This window comes from Calypte anna, chromosome Z, assembly GCF_003957555.1.
Source record: "Calypte anna isolate BGI_N300 chromosome Z, bCalAnn1_v1.p, whole genome shotgun sequence".
In the NCBI taxonomy this organism is placed as follows: domain Eukaryota; kingdom Metazoa; phylum Chordata; class Aves; order Apodiformes; family Trochilidae; genus Calypte; species Calypte anna.
The window spans coordinates 6824983-6837863 of NC_044274.1; positions in this window are offsets into that span (position 1 = coordinate 6824983).

The window sequence follows — 12881 nt, forward strand, 5'->3', positions numbered from 1 at the left end:
CAGCTGAAACAATCAACTAAATTCCCCATCTCCCTTACCTAGTGTATCATCCCTAATGATGCTTGTTTCTTCAGCAATCTTTCCAAAGAGAAGCAGTTTGAAACAGGCCCTCATCCAAACCTCAATATAATCAAGAAAACTAGCACCAATTTATTAATGTAAGTCTAACATGTATACAGAAGAATCACCTTCTTATTCCCACCCTCTCTCCTTCTTATTCCCACCCTCTCTCCTCTTTGTGTACCCACAATCCTGTGAGAAGAGCACTATCATTGTTTTCCTTTAAACACCTTGGGGTTTTATGCATGATCTGTATTCATAAACCTTGTATCTTCTTATACAAAAGCACTCACTACCTAATTATATACAAATTTTGTGTGATTCAGGTGATCTTATGTGCCTCATTTTCTCTCATGTTTAAGTAGTAGTCTATGGAAGTCTGTGATATCTCCATATACTCTGTCTACATTTTTCAATTTGAATGTTGATAGAAAAACAGTTCTTGAACTTTACTCTTTTGGTCCTGTCTTAATTTTTAGATATCAATTTTATTGCACAGTGTACCAGTTCAGAGAATGCTCTGTCAGCTGTAGTTTAAGCTGTGAGTTTCTTTATTCTTGCCACAACTGGCCAGCTGAACCTTTGTATATACTCTCCCAAGCAATCTGTCTAGGGCCCTCTAGACCCTTTGTGAAAATGTGAAGCTATGGAGAGTCCACGCACACACATTCACCAGCATTTTCCTATTGATGGTTGCTGCTGTTAAGTTCTTGTGTTCTTAATCCAGTCACATTGTGATTTATTGGTATTTCAGCATTTCATCAGTCTGAAATGATGTGATAAGTCACTTAAGAACAGATGCTGAGGTTTGGCTCTAACTCTGTCTGCAGCCAAATGAAGACAGATAGCAAACCACATTTCTGGGTCTCTTCTTTTCTCTATGTCTGCCTTTGTATAAAGTGAGGAAAGAAATACATTTCTCAAGTACCCAGGAGAGTTAAAAAGCTGATTTAGAAAATAAATTTTCCAATCTATTCCAATAACTTAAAATGGATAATTAATGAAGGTAACACATACTTGACAAATCTTTGTTCTAGGCACACTACAACTTTTCAAACAAGGATGAAAGACATCTTAATTTTAAATTTAAACATAAGCACACATATTCATATTTCAGTAAACGGGAAAGCAAATCCTAAGCCTTTTTATTAACTTGATCTGAATTTAAAAATAGATGACGTTAAGAATCTTTCCTATATCGAGACTCAAATTATTGAAACTCAAGCACAAGCATATTGCTAATCTCTAGCAATGGCCTAGCAAAATGGATAGCAAAATCTGGTTTAGTATAACAAAATAAAAGTGAGGCACTCTCACGAGTTTCACGGGTGGGAAAAAAAAGGACTTATGGTTAGTTTAAATGGTTTTTTTTCCTCCATGTAAAATAAAAGAACTAAATAGTTTATACAGGTTGCCTGATATAATTTCAGACTTCTAATGTTGAAGCAATGTATTTACAAAATATTTAATATATGCTAAAATTTAAATGTAATATACAATAAAGTAATGGGATGCATTTCTTAAGGTACTTTAAAAATGAATTTAAAAAACCTAGAAATTAATATATTTGTTCTGCCAGACATCTCTATGAGTTAAAAAAGGCAATAGTCTTAGTGAAGACACATTTTCTTCTAACTAAATTTAGATAGCACAGGTGTAAAGGTCTGTCCATGTTCATGGATTATAAATAAAGCCCTAAGTGACATACTCAGAGGCAGCCAAACTGGAGACTTCTACTTTAGTTACTGGAAATCCTTTGAAGCTGCTAAATTTGGTAATTTTCCAATCCCAAATGTGCCAACATAATGTCTGGAGTTCCCAGTGGAGTCTGAGATCCCAAGAAGCAGCTATTAAAGAACTATTAAACTGCAGAAATGTAAGTTGTGAGATACCTTCGGAGATCCCCTGTTGAACCTTCTGCTCATAGTGGGGTTGTTGTCATCACCAGATGAGGTCATTCCTGGCAGCTTCTAGATGAATGACAAAAACTTTCAAGAATGGAGATTAAGAAAGCTCCCTGTATAACCTGGACCAATGATTTTTCTACCCTCCTGATAAAGTAGGTTTTCCAAAAGACTAGTCTTCCCTCCTCTCCCAGCAAAAAACCAGGAAAATAAATAAATAAATAAATAAATAAACTAATAAGTTAATTTGGCTCTTGTGGTTATTATTCCATGTTTAATTTTTGCCATGACATATTAATTTTTGCTGTGACACAGAGCTTGGCTTTGTCCACTTTGTACCATAACTTCAGCAGCACTAGCGGCTGCAGTTTTGCCCCTTCCAGAGTGCTGTAGAGTTAAATTCTACCAATATTCAGAAATACAGATCTCAAGATATGACAGCACATTGCACGAAATGTCATAAGCAGGAGGCTTATAGCACTCTATTCTCTCTCTCCCTCTCCTTCTGTCACCATTTGGTTTTTTTAATACGTTTTATACTTCCTCTCTTAAGTATCAATCATGCAGTTATTTTGGGGTAATTTTATGACTGTATCACATAAAATGTCTCATTTTTTAATGCCATTTCCATGACCAACACACACTACAAGTCAGCAGCTTTGATATTACCTGGGCAGTGGGAGACATGAGTATGTTTCCTTTGTCTGTAATAAATTTCCTAGATAACTTTAGGAAGATCGGCTGGTCTCCCTTTGTCTCCCTTCTCCTTCTGTGAAATGAGAGTAATCAGTTTGCCCTACTGAGGCAAATATAAGGTTACACTCACTGATAACTGTAGTTCTGCTTAAGTATGATTTTGTTCGGTTAGTTTTCATTTGATACATGGATTTGTTAAACAGAACTGCTGAAATCACTCTTCTTATCAAACTTATTTTTGGCACTTTATAGAGTTGGCTAGTGCCTAAAAAACAAACAAACAAACAAAAAAACCCCCAATAATAATTACTTTTTTTTTCACTTCCTTGCTAATATGCACTCCTCTGTAGCTGTATGTAGCACTTTGTTGAGACACAAGAAAGCCAGATCCCTACTCTCTGGCACTTCCCTTCTGAATTGGACAGATAACATGAAAAATAATTACTTTCTAACAACAACTTTTTCTCCTGGGCATCTCTTTCCATTTTTCAGTGTTGGCACCCATTAAGAAGTGAGGCATAGATGTTCTTTAAAACTGAATCACATAAAGCAGCTGAGACAGGTTTAGGAGGATTCTCTGCTCTTGGAGATTCTTGTGTCATTGTCACACACAGTACATGAAACATCCATCAATTTCACATCAGAAACAATATTCTCCTTTTTTGAAAAGCTGGTCCTAAGGGTTTGCAGCATGTGTCCCAGAAGACTAATGATGAATGCTGTTGTTTGATTGATAGAAACTGCTTTTTAACTGAAATCATACATGACCAGCCACAGAAGCACAGAAAATTCACCAGTGCTCAGGCACCGAGGCATAAGCAGAAAGGACTACTTTTTATTTTCAAAAATAAACATAGAAACAGGGGGAGAGAAAGCAGAGAAACTCAGTACAGCAGGAGTGGTCATACTTTACCCAAATACTTTGAGGACCATATTGGTAAGTTGCCAAGAGCCGAAGGGCTGCATTGAATTTGCATTAAATGGAGCAGATGGCATCAGCTGCCCTCAACTTTAATGTTGAAATGTGGCCTACAGAGCAAATCTGTACAAAACTTTTCTAATTAAATCTGAAACAACATGCCTCATCTATTCCCCAGTAGCGCAGCCTTTCTGGTGGCATTTCTGCAATTCTGCTTCTAGCCCCAGCCAAGAGAGACAATGGCATAAGTGCACAAAAATTAAATATAAGTATACACACAGAAATACAGTTTCATCCAAAATGTTATTTTGGAGTATGAGAATAGAGTTAATCTGCATCAGTCTTTGCAATATAGCATTCTTTGATACAAAAATGTGTTGTATTTATTAAATGTAAACCTCTGGACAAACCAGAGAGCAGTACCAATGAACTTTGGTCAGAGGCAGAACAAGGAAGAACCATGCTTCAAATCAGCTCGAACATGGAGTAGGTAAACTTGGAGAAGCCAGTGAATGTTAACACTTTTAAATTTGCCTGTTTTTCCATACATAAAATGAAATAGTCTGGAATAGTCAATAAACCATGCTTTAGCTATATTCATGCACTTCATTGACAGACTGTGCGAACATTTCCCACAAGAATTAAACAGATGACACCATAAATAATTCCATTACACCAACAATTTCTGACAACAGCTGTTAATCCACTCTGCAGTGGAATTCAATAGCAGGTAATGGTGTTTAGCAGTTATGAAACCTAGGCATTTTTATTTCCAAGGATCAACTTTTCAAAATGTTTGCTTTAGCTATTTATTTCATTTTAAAGTAGTTTAGTTAAATATATACTTTCCTCATCACTGCTTTCTGCAAGAAATGGGGTAATAAAATAATGTATCCATTTTAAGTATTATTATTGATAATAATTATTGGACATATATGAAATAATAATTTATTTCAATTTTAACACTCATGACCAGAGTTCTACATCTACTGAGACTATGAGTAAGCATGTATTTGAATAAAATGTGTTGAAATTAATAGCTAAAGGAAAGCAAAATCTATTTTCATTCAATGAGTTTCTGCAGAAACTTGAGCCAAATTTTCTGTTGGTAGGATTCCACCACCAACAAGATTAAACAAGTCCATTTTTTGTTACCTCTATGAAACAGATAGGGAGAATACGTGTCTTTTTTATTTCATAAATAAGTGCATGAATTTACAGGTCAATAAGGTAATAGAGTGAAGAAAGAAGAAAAAATGTTGTGAACAAATAAATTGATTTTTTTTACATATAGATCTTTGAAAAAAAATTAACTATTTGTGCACTGCACTTTATTTCTATATTTGCCCCATGTAGTGCACAGTAATCGTAAATGAGATGCTGTTGATTAAAAAAAGCAAAACAAAACAAAACAACAAGCCAACCAAATAAAAAAAATAAATAAATCCCAAATCCCAACACCTCTTCTGAATGATCCAAAAATAACACAGAGACAAAAGAAAGAGTCAAACAGAAGAGGAGGTCCATTTCAAACTACTTCTGCTGCTCTTCCCTCTATCAGTGTGGGTAATTTCTATGTTGGAGCTAGAACATGACAGAAGAGGAGTAATGATTTTGCCAAGAAGTAGATTTCACTCCCTACAGCCACCTGAAAGAAGGTTGTAGTGAGGTGAGTATTGGTCTTCTCCTCAGTGAATACTGATAGGAAAAGAGAAAATGGGTCCAAGTTGCACCAGGGGAGCTTCAGATTGGATATAAGGACAAAATTCTTCACCAAAAGAGGGGTGAAACATTGGAACACATTGGCCAGGGAGGTGGTGGTGTCACCATCCCTGGGGATGTTCAAAAACCCATGTAAATTTGGTGAGGCCACACCTGGAGTATTGTGTCCAGTTCTGGGCCCCTCAGTTCAAGAAGGACAAGGAAGTGCTTGAAAGAGTCCAGCGCAGAGCTACTAAGATGATTAAGGGAGTGGAACATCTCCCTTATGAGGAAAGGCTGAGGGAGCTGGGTCTCTTTAGTTTGGAGAAAAGGAGACTGAGGGGTGACCTCATCAATGTTTTCAAATATGTAAGGGGTGAGTGTCAGGGAGATGGAGTTAGGCTTTTCTCAGTGATGACCAGTGATAGGACAAGGGGTAATGGGTGTAAATTGGAGCATAGGAGGTTCAAGTTGAATATCTGGAAAAATTTTTTTACTGTAAGGGTGACAGAGCCCTGGAACAGGCTGCCCAGGGGGGTCGTGGAGTCTCCTTCACTGGAGACATTCAAAACCCACCTGGACACGTTCCTATGTGAGGTACTCTAGGTGGCCCTGCTCTGGCAGGGGGGGTTGGACTAGATGATCTTTCGAGGTCCCTTCCAACCCCTATGATTCTATGATTCTATGATTCTATGATTCTATGATTCTATGATTCTATGATAAATGTGGCTCTTCAGGAAATGATTTAGTGAGTATAATCGTGTAGGACTGACAGTTGGATTTGATGATCTCAAAGGTCTTTCCAGCTTTAATCATTTGAACTCTAAATCAGGTGTTATCAGTCTCCTCTTTTATCTTATTTTGCACTAGAAGCATTGGGCACATCTGCTTATCCAACAAATTCATCAGAGGCAGCACATCTATGGGTGGAAATGAGTGCTGCTCAGAACTGGGGCCAACAATGGAGTAGCCAGAGGGTAAAGCAGCAGTTTTTACCAAAATAAGACACTTCAACACAGAAATTTATTTCTGGGAACTGGGATCTTAAAAGATTGGGCATCAGCTGGAAAAAAAGTTTTCAGCATTCTGATTTCAGACCGAGGTAGAAGTTTTGTGAGCTCTGATGTGTACAGTTTTGCACTCATTTAGTTACCAAGGCAGGAATAAATGAGATTCTTAGTCTAGACTTTTATTAACTGCTTTTCTTATAGCTGAAATAAAGCATATCAGTAGAAAAGTGGGATGTGTAAAGAACTTCCCCTTTCATACAGTGAAACACGTTAGATATCCTTTATTTTAATGTCAAATTTAGTGCAATTAACATAGTCCTATTTTTATAGTAAACTTGATCTTTTGAGAGAGATCTGTCTTATTAAATTAAACTTGATCTTTTGAGGGAGATCTGTCTTTTATTAAATATCACAGCCTTTCAGACAGTATGGCCAAATAGTACAGTGGTTTATTTTGTTTGGGATTTTCTTAGCAACTGCTAAAGCACCTTTTTTAGCACCTTTTTCTTATGTTTGTTTGTTGAATGTAATTGAAAATTACTATTTTTTTAACCTTCCTGTTAAAAGTTAAAGTTAAAAGTCTTGAAGTCTTTTGAGTTCAAGGAATCTGCCCTGTGAGCCAACCAATAATGGGTGAAATCCAAGCTTAAATCACTCAGGGATAATTTGTTGGCAGCAGCATCTAGAAAACAAGTGTGCAAACAGTTATAGAGGTTAGTTTTTAGAACAAATGATAGAGTAAGGGTTTTATGGGTATGTTGAAAGAAGAAAGGTGGGAGAAGAAAAGAAAGCAATGCAGACAGAGGATAAAATCAGGGATATGAAGAGGAAATTTAGCAGTATGTGCGTAACAGGTTATAGTTAAGCAAGAGAACCATTTGAAGGAAAAATAACAGTCATTTTAGATGTCAGATTGATTGCAAACAAGGCAAAACTTGAAAAGTGACAGAGAACTATTGCTTGTGAATTCTCTGACACTTTGTACAGAACAGTTTATATGAGAAAAAGCTTCAAAAAGAAAACCTGGATTAAGAAGAGAATAGTTTTCTAATATTTAAAAAGATTTTTTTTAAAATTTTTGTTGAAAAACGATTAATGCTTGTGTTTCCAAAAAAGATGTCATTTCAAAATACAAGAGTAGTTTTTTTAAAAGTTTAAAAAGAATTCAGAGTTCCCCAACTTTATTAATTCTCTGTATCTGTCACTTAATAGGATGAAGTATGCTTCTATTAACATATGTTCATGTCTGTTGAGGGCCACTTTTTGACTTCCATGTGAAGACAACTGGGATGAATCCTTCCTGTATCCATCTCACACATACACAAGTCATCTGTCGTTGATGTACTCTGAGTTCTGCATCACAGACAGTCTGCTGTTAGGTTCCTCTGTAAACCACATGAAGTATCCTGTTACAATTTCTAGCATTCTTGAAAATGATTGTAGAAAGACAGAAGAATCACAAAATGGGATTATTTTTGGAATGGTCTGTATCACAGAGTTTATATCTCTTTCCCTCCACTGAAAGCAGTGAAAACCCAGAGAAATGCTAGGCTGACATTGTAAAGCTATCTGGAATGAGATAGCATGGTTTTCTTTAGGAAATTTGATTGGAAGTATTACAAACAGTATTAATAACTGAAATTCTGGTGCCAGGACTAAGTAGAGGATTATTTTGCTCCAGATCAGTATGCTGAGCAACCAACAGTGAATTTGTTTCCAGTGAGAGGTTCTGCATCTTCATTTCTAGAGACACAAATGGGGTATGAACAATTAAAGAGATTAATTACTTCAAAAACAGTTTATAAATTTATGAACCACACTGCAAATTGTTAGAAACGTTTAAAACTCTTGCCATCAGCTATCCTATAGGACTTGATATTCTCAGGCTAGCTGAGGCCTGCCCTGCAAACTAGTATCAGCACTTTATGTTATGAATATTCAGGTTTTTGGAAGCAATTAATGGAAGCTTAGGTATCCCAGTGTGACTATCAGGACCTGATCAATGCATCCTAGAAGGAATTTGGATGAAGCCTTTATTTACTTATTTATTTATTTATTTATTTACACTAAAAGCATTGTTGTACTGGTCATATATCTCATTTAATACTGGAGTACTCATAACTGATATTTATAGATCCAGAGGAATGGCCAGTCACTGTGAAATCCTTCCTACTTGCATGGCATTACTGCTGATTTGTTTATTTTTTTTACATTAGTATGAAATTCAGTAAATATCATTTTACTGGAAAGAAAAGAAAGAACCAGCAAAACATGTGTTTTCTGTTAAGGATGGAGAAAGAACAATATATTGTAATGCTGTAAAGGAACATAAAGCACCTCTGACAGAGATTTAACAGTCCAGATATTATTGTTGGACAAAGACATACCAGGTCCCAAGCTGATTGGTTATTTACATGCCATTTCTTCCTGTTCTGTATCTTTTAATGCTGAGACAGTTTTTCAATTACGTGCAGAACACATTTAGTTCACTTGCTTTGTTTTATGAAAATAGCCCTTTAGGCATCTTTCTTTCTACCTGTAAGTCAAGACTTGGGTGTGAACACTCAGCTGATCTGCATTGTTTGTGTCCTTTGGCAACTAAAAGCAACACAGAATTCTTCATAATATTCTCAAGAATCTTCCAGGAACCTTCAACTCTGGTTAATCCAGAGCACTGACGCATCTTAAGAAGATTACTTAAGGACCTCATTAAGCCAATGTCCCAAACTATGGTTCTGTGGCATTGGGTCATCACACAAGGCCAAAGTTAGGAACTAGTATCAGAAAAGTGGCACTTCATTAAGTGTTTTTCTTTCTCTGAAGTAGTCAGAGGAAAGAAAATTTGTGGTATCACACAAGGGTTACATTTTTAAATATCAATGAAATTGAGCTCTTAAATTCTGAAAAATTAACTTCAATCTTTACATACATAGATCTGGACATCCTAATGAATGTATGTGCTGGAACTTCCAAAGGGAATGGGGAATTAGAAGCAGAAATCCTCAAGAAAGTTTGTCCATTACAGCATTTTGATCTTAGAGTGCTTAAGTATCTTACTCCTATTTGTTAAGAACTCTTCGGTTTGGGTTCAAGGCATTTAACTTCTAAAACTTTTTTTTACCTCATTTAAATTACCAGAAAACTCCCTCTGTGTTCACTCAGTACAAACAAATCAGCCTATCTATGGGATAATTCATTCTATCCTACTTCAAAATGAGATTTGTTGCCCTGTGAAGATGCTATATTTTCTCCTTTGTTGACAGAGGAAGTTTAGATTACAAGCCAAATAAGATAAGACTAAACTTGAAACTCTTATAGAGATAAATTTATGTGAGATGAAAGCCCAAATCCATTCTTGCTAAATTCAGGTTAGTTCCTGAATCTTGGTATGGAAACATACAGCTTCATCCTAGAAAATTTGCATATTTAATCAAAGAAACAATTGTGATTTTTCCTTGCATTTTTTTTCTGTGCATTTTTGAACTGACTTAAGGACTGAATTTCCAGCATATTAATGGAGTTTGTTAAGCACAGGAGTTTCTGTAATCATGATAAATAGCAAAAATGCACTAAAAAATGTCCCTAAAATCATGCAACCACCCAGGTGACATAGGGATGGTAAATTTATATGTCATTAGACTACCTCCAACACTGCAAAATGCCTGGTTGCTGATGAGAGGTAGGCACAGACCCCAAACCAGGAGAATCATATAATGGTTTGAATTGGAAGGCATCTTAAACATTATCTAGCTCCAACTCCCTGCATTGTCAGGGATATCTTCCACTAGACCACCTTACTCAAAGCCCCATCCAACATGGTCCTGAACACTGCCAGGGAACAACCCTGGTACTCTCATCCTGACTTTACAGGAGAGGTTCTCTAGCCCTCTGATCATCTCCTCTGGACTCTCTCTAACATCTCCATGTCCTTCCTGTGTTTAGGGCTCCAGAACTGGTCACAGCACTGAAGGTGGGGTGCAACAAAAGTGGAGTAGAGGGAAAGCACTACATCTCTTGACTTGCTGGCTATCTTCTGATGCAGCCTGGGAAACTATTGCCTTTCTGGGCTGCAGGTGCCTCTTGTTGGCCCATGCTTTCTTGGTTTATCAACCAAGACTTCTGCTATCATTCAGTTACACTTTTTATCTTTCCTGGAATCTTCTCAAGACACAGAAAAGCACCATCTACAAAGAAAAATTTAACAAAAACCAAACCAAAATGAACAAAAATGAAAAGCAGCAAAACGCAAATCTAAGTAATCTCTGCACCAAACAAAAGGAAATTAGGAAATTCAGACACCGGTGCCCATAATCTCAAATAGTATCCAAAATTAAGACAATTTCCTTGAAAAATTAACCCAATTCATTTTGACTTAGGAGCTAGAAGGAAACAAAATTGTCCACATTAAATTCTATTAAGTTGATCAGAGCTGCACTAGGACTGTGTCTCAAGATCATTATCTTACAAGACACGGATGTCAATCTCATTTTGTAACCGAGTGTGTCTAGCACTTTCCTGTATAAATACACTTAATAGATATAGTTTTGACCTTTTGCTGTAAAATTAATAAAAAAGAACTTGGTCTCAGTGTACCAAGAGGCTTTTCTCAGTCCCATTAAAGGATGATTTTTTTGTGTAAATAAATACATTTCAGCACACAAAAGGAGAAAAATGTTTTCTGAAGGAATGACCTGAGTTTCCCCTCCTCCATATATTATCTCTCCATTTTATTTCAAGAAAATATATCTTCTTATTCCATAGGGTTATCTGTCTGTACTCATGTCTGTCTCCTCATATCCATATTCCACTAGAATGTTAATGCTTTAAAGTTTCAACTGCACCTCAGAGACGGATATATTTGACACAAGAATTTTGTTGTACTACAAGGACTGGCCCAAGAGTATGGAGCCCAAGGGAATTTCAATCCTTTGATTTATCTGCATTTTTATAGATCATCCTCATTGTATTTGAGAGTGATGGGCAATTCAGGATTCATCTCTGCATGCTGGGGCTTATGCAGTGACTTGAACAACTCCCCTGAGACAGAGTGTAAATAATATTCCTTGCCCATGCACAAATGAATGGGCTTTTGCTATCTGCCCTCCAAAAGTCCAGTGGGCAGGAAAAAGACTTTAAAAGAGCTGCAAGGAGGAGGAAGAAGATGAAACTTGGACTTCTTCCTTCACTTTACTATGCATTAACTGTGGGTGAAGTTTTATTGTTTGACCTGGAGGGTGGCAGACATGAAAAAGAAAGGTGATATCTACAGGGTTCATCTTGAGATGGTGCATTCCAGTGTAATTCCTTTCTTAGTGACATCCTTTAATGCACACTCAACTTACACATTTGGAAACCCAAGGGAAAGGCTCTGCAGTGATGCTGATAGTCAGCAAAGAAACATGAAAACATTTTTTCTCTGCCTGTGTTGATACTGGCAGTGAAAAATCAAATAGGATTTAATAAGGACATTTTGCCTTGGTTAGCAAGTTCAACAGCTGTCATGCAAAGATGTCAAGAGTAGGTCTGTGGAGGATAAGGTATCATCCTGGCATAAGCACTGTTCTGTGCCCTTCCTACACTGTCACACTTGTAGCCCTCTCAACTTTGCAGAAAGGTTACAATTGATTTATTCAAGCCTAAGAGGAGAATTAGACCCACATTTTTACTATAATGGTACTTGATCCTAATATCACTTCAGACTATGCACATTCCCTTTACTGGTGCTGATTATTAATAAGTTATTAAAAAAATATAATAAAACCCATTCAGTGCTGAGAAATCTCTGTGCTAATGAAGCATCACAGAGAAAAATAGAGGGTTACTCCTAACCTCAGAGCCCAGTTTTCCTCTGATGCATCTGTGTTAGAGCACAGAGGCATTTACAGGAAAAATAAAGGTCCCAGGGAGCTGTAGAGAAACTGAATCTGCAGAATTAACTTTCCATTAAAATTTCATGCTATCCAACAAATATTTCCTTTACTGTAAAAACCAGAAGGTTTCTTCTTAAAACAGAGACACTAATGTTTCTCACATTACTTCTCTGCTAGATTCTTCAGGTTTCCACTATTCTTTTTTTTTAAATTGGAGTAAAAGAAAGCAATGTTCACCTTTCTGCACCTTTCTATGCAAACACCTTCAAGACTCACATAAGTTTCTGGCCTCACAACAAAACACCAGGAACAGTAGTTAATGGTGGAAGCCATCTTCAGATCGAAATAAATGTCCTCCATGCCACTGACCACAAAGTAACTAGTTTGCTAAAAAAAAAAAAAACAACAAAAACAAGCATTGGGATCCCAAATCCTCACATAGTATTAAAAATTTTAAAGAGCAAAATATAATCTTTAAATGTGGCATCAAGTTCTGCCTACCAACATCATTGAAAGTTGTGTATCCCACAATGAATTTCGAATTTTTACCTTTTAATTTCTGAAACACATTTAAATATTGAAGTTCTCTTTCTTGTCTCATGAGTACTAGAATTTCCCAAGCATTTAACAATCTAACACATAGATAAACTTTTTAAAATAAATAAATAAATAAAATAAAATAAAATTAGAAAATAAATAATGTTAATAACAATAAAAAAAA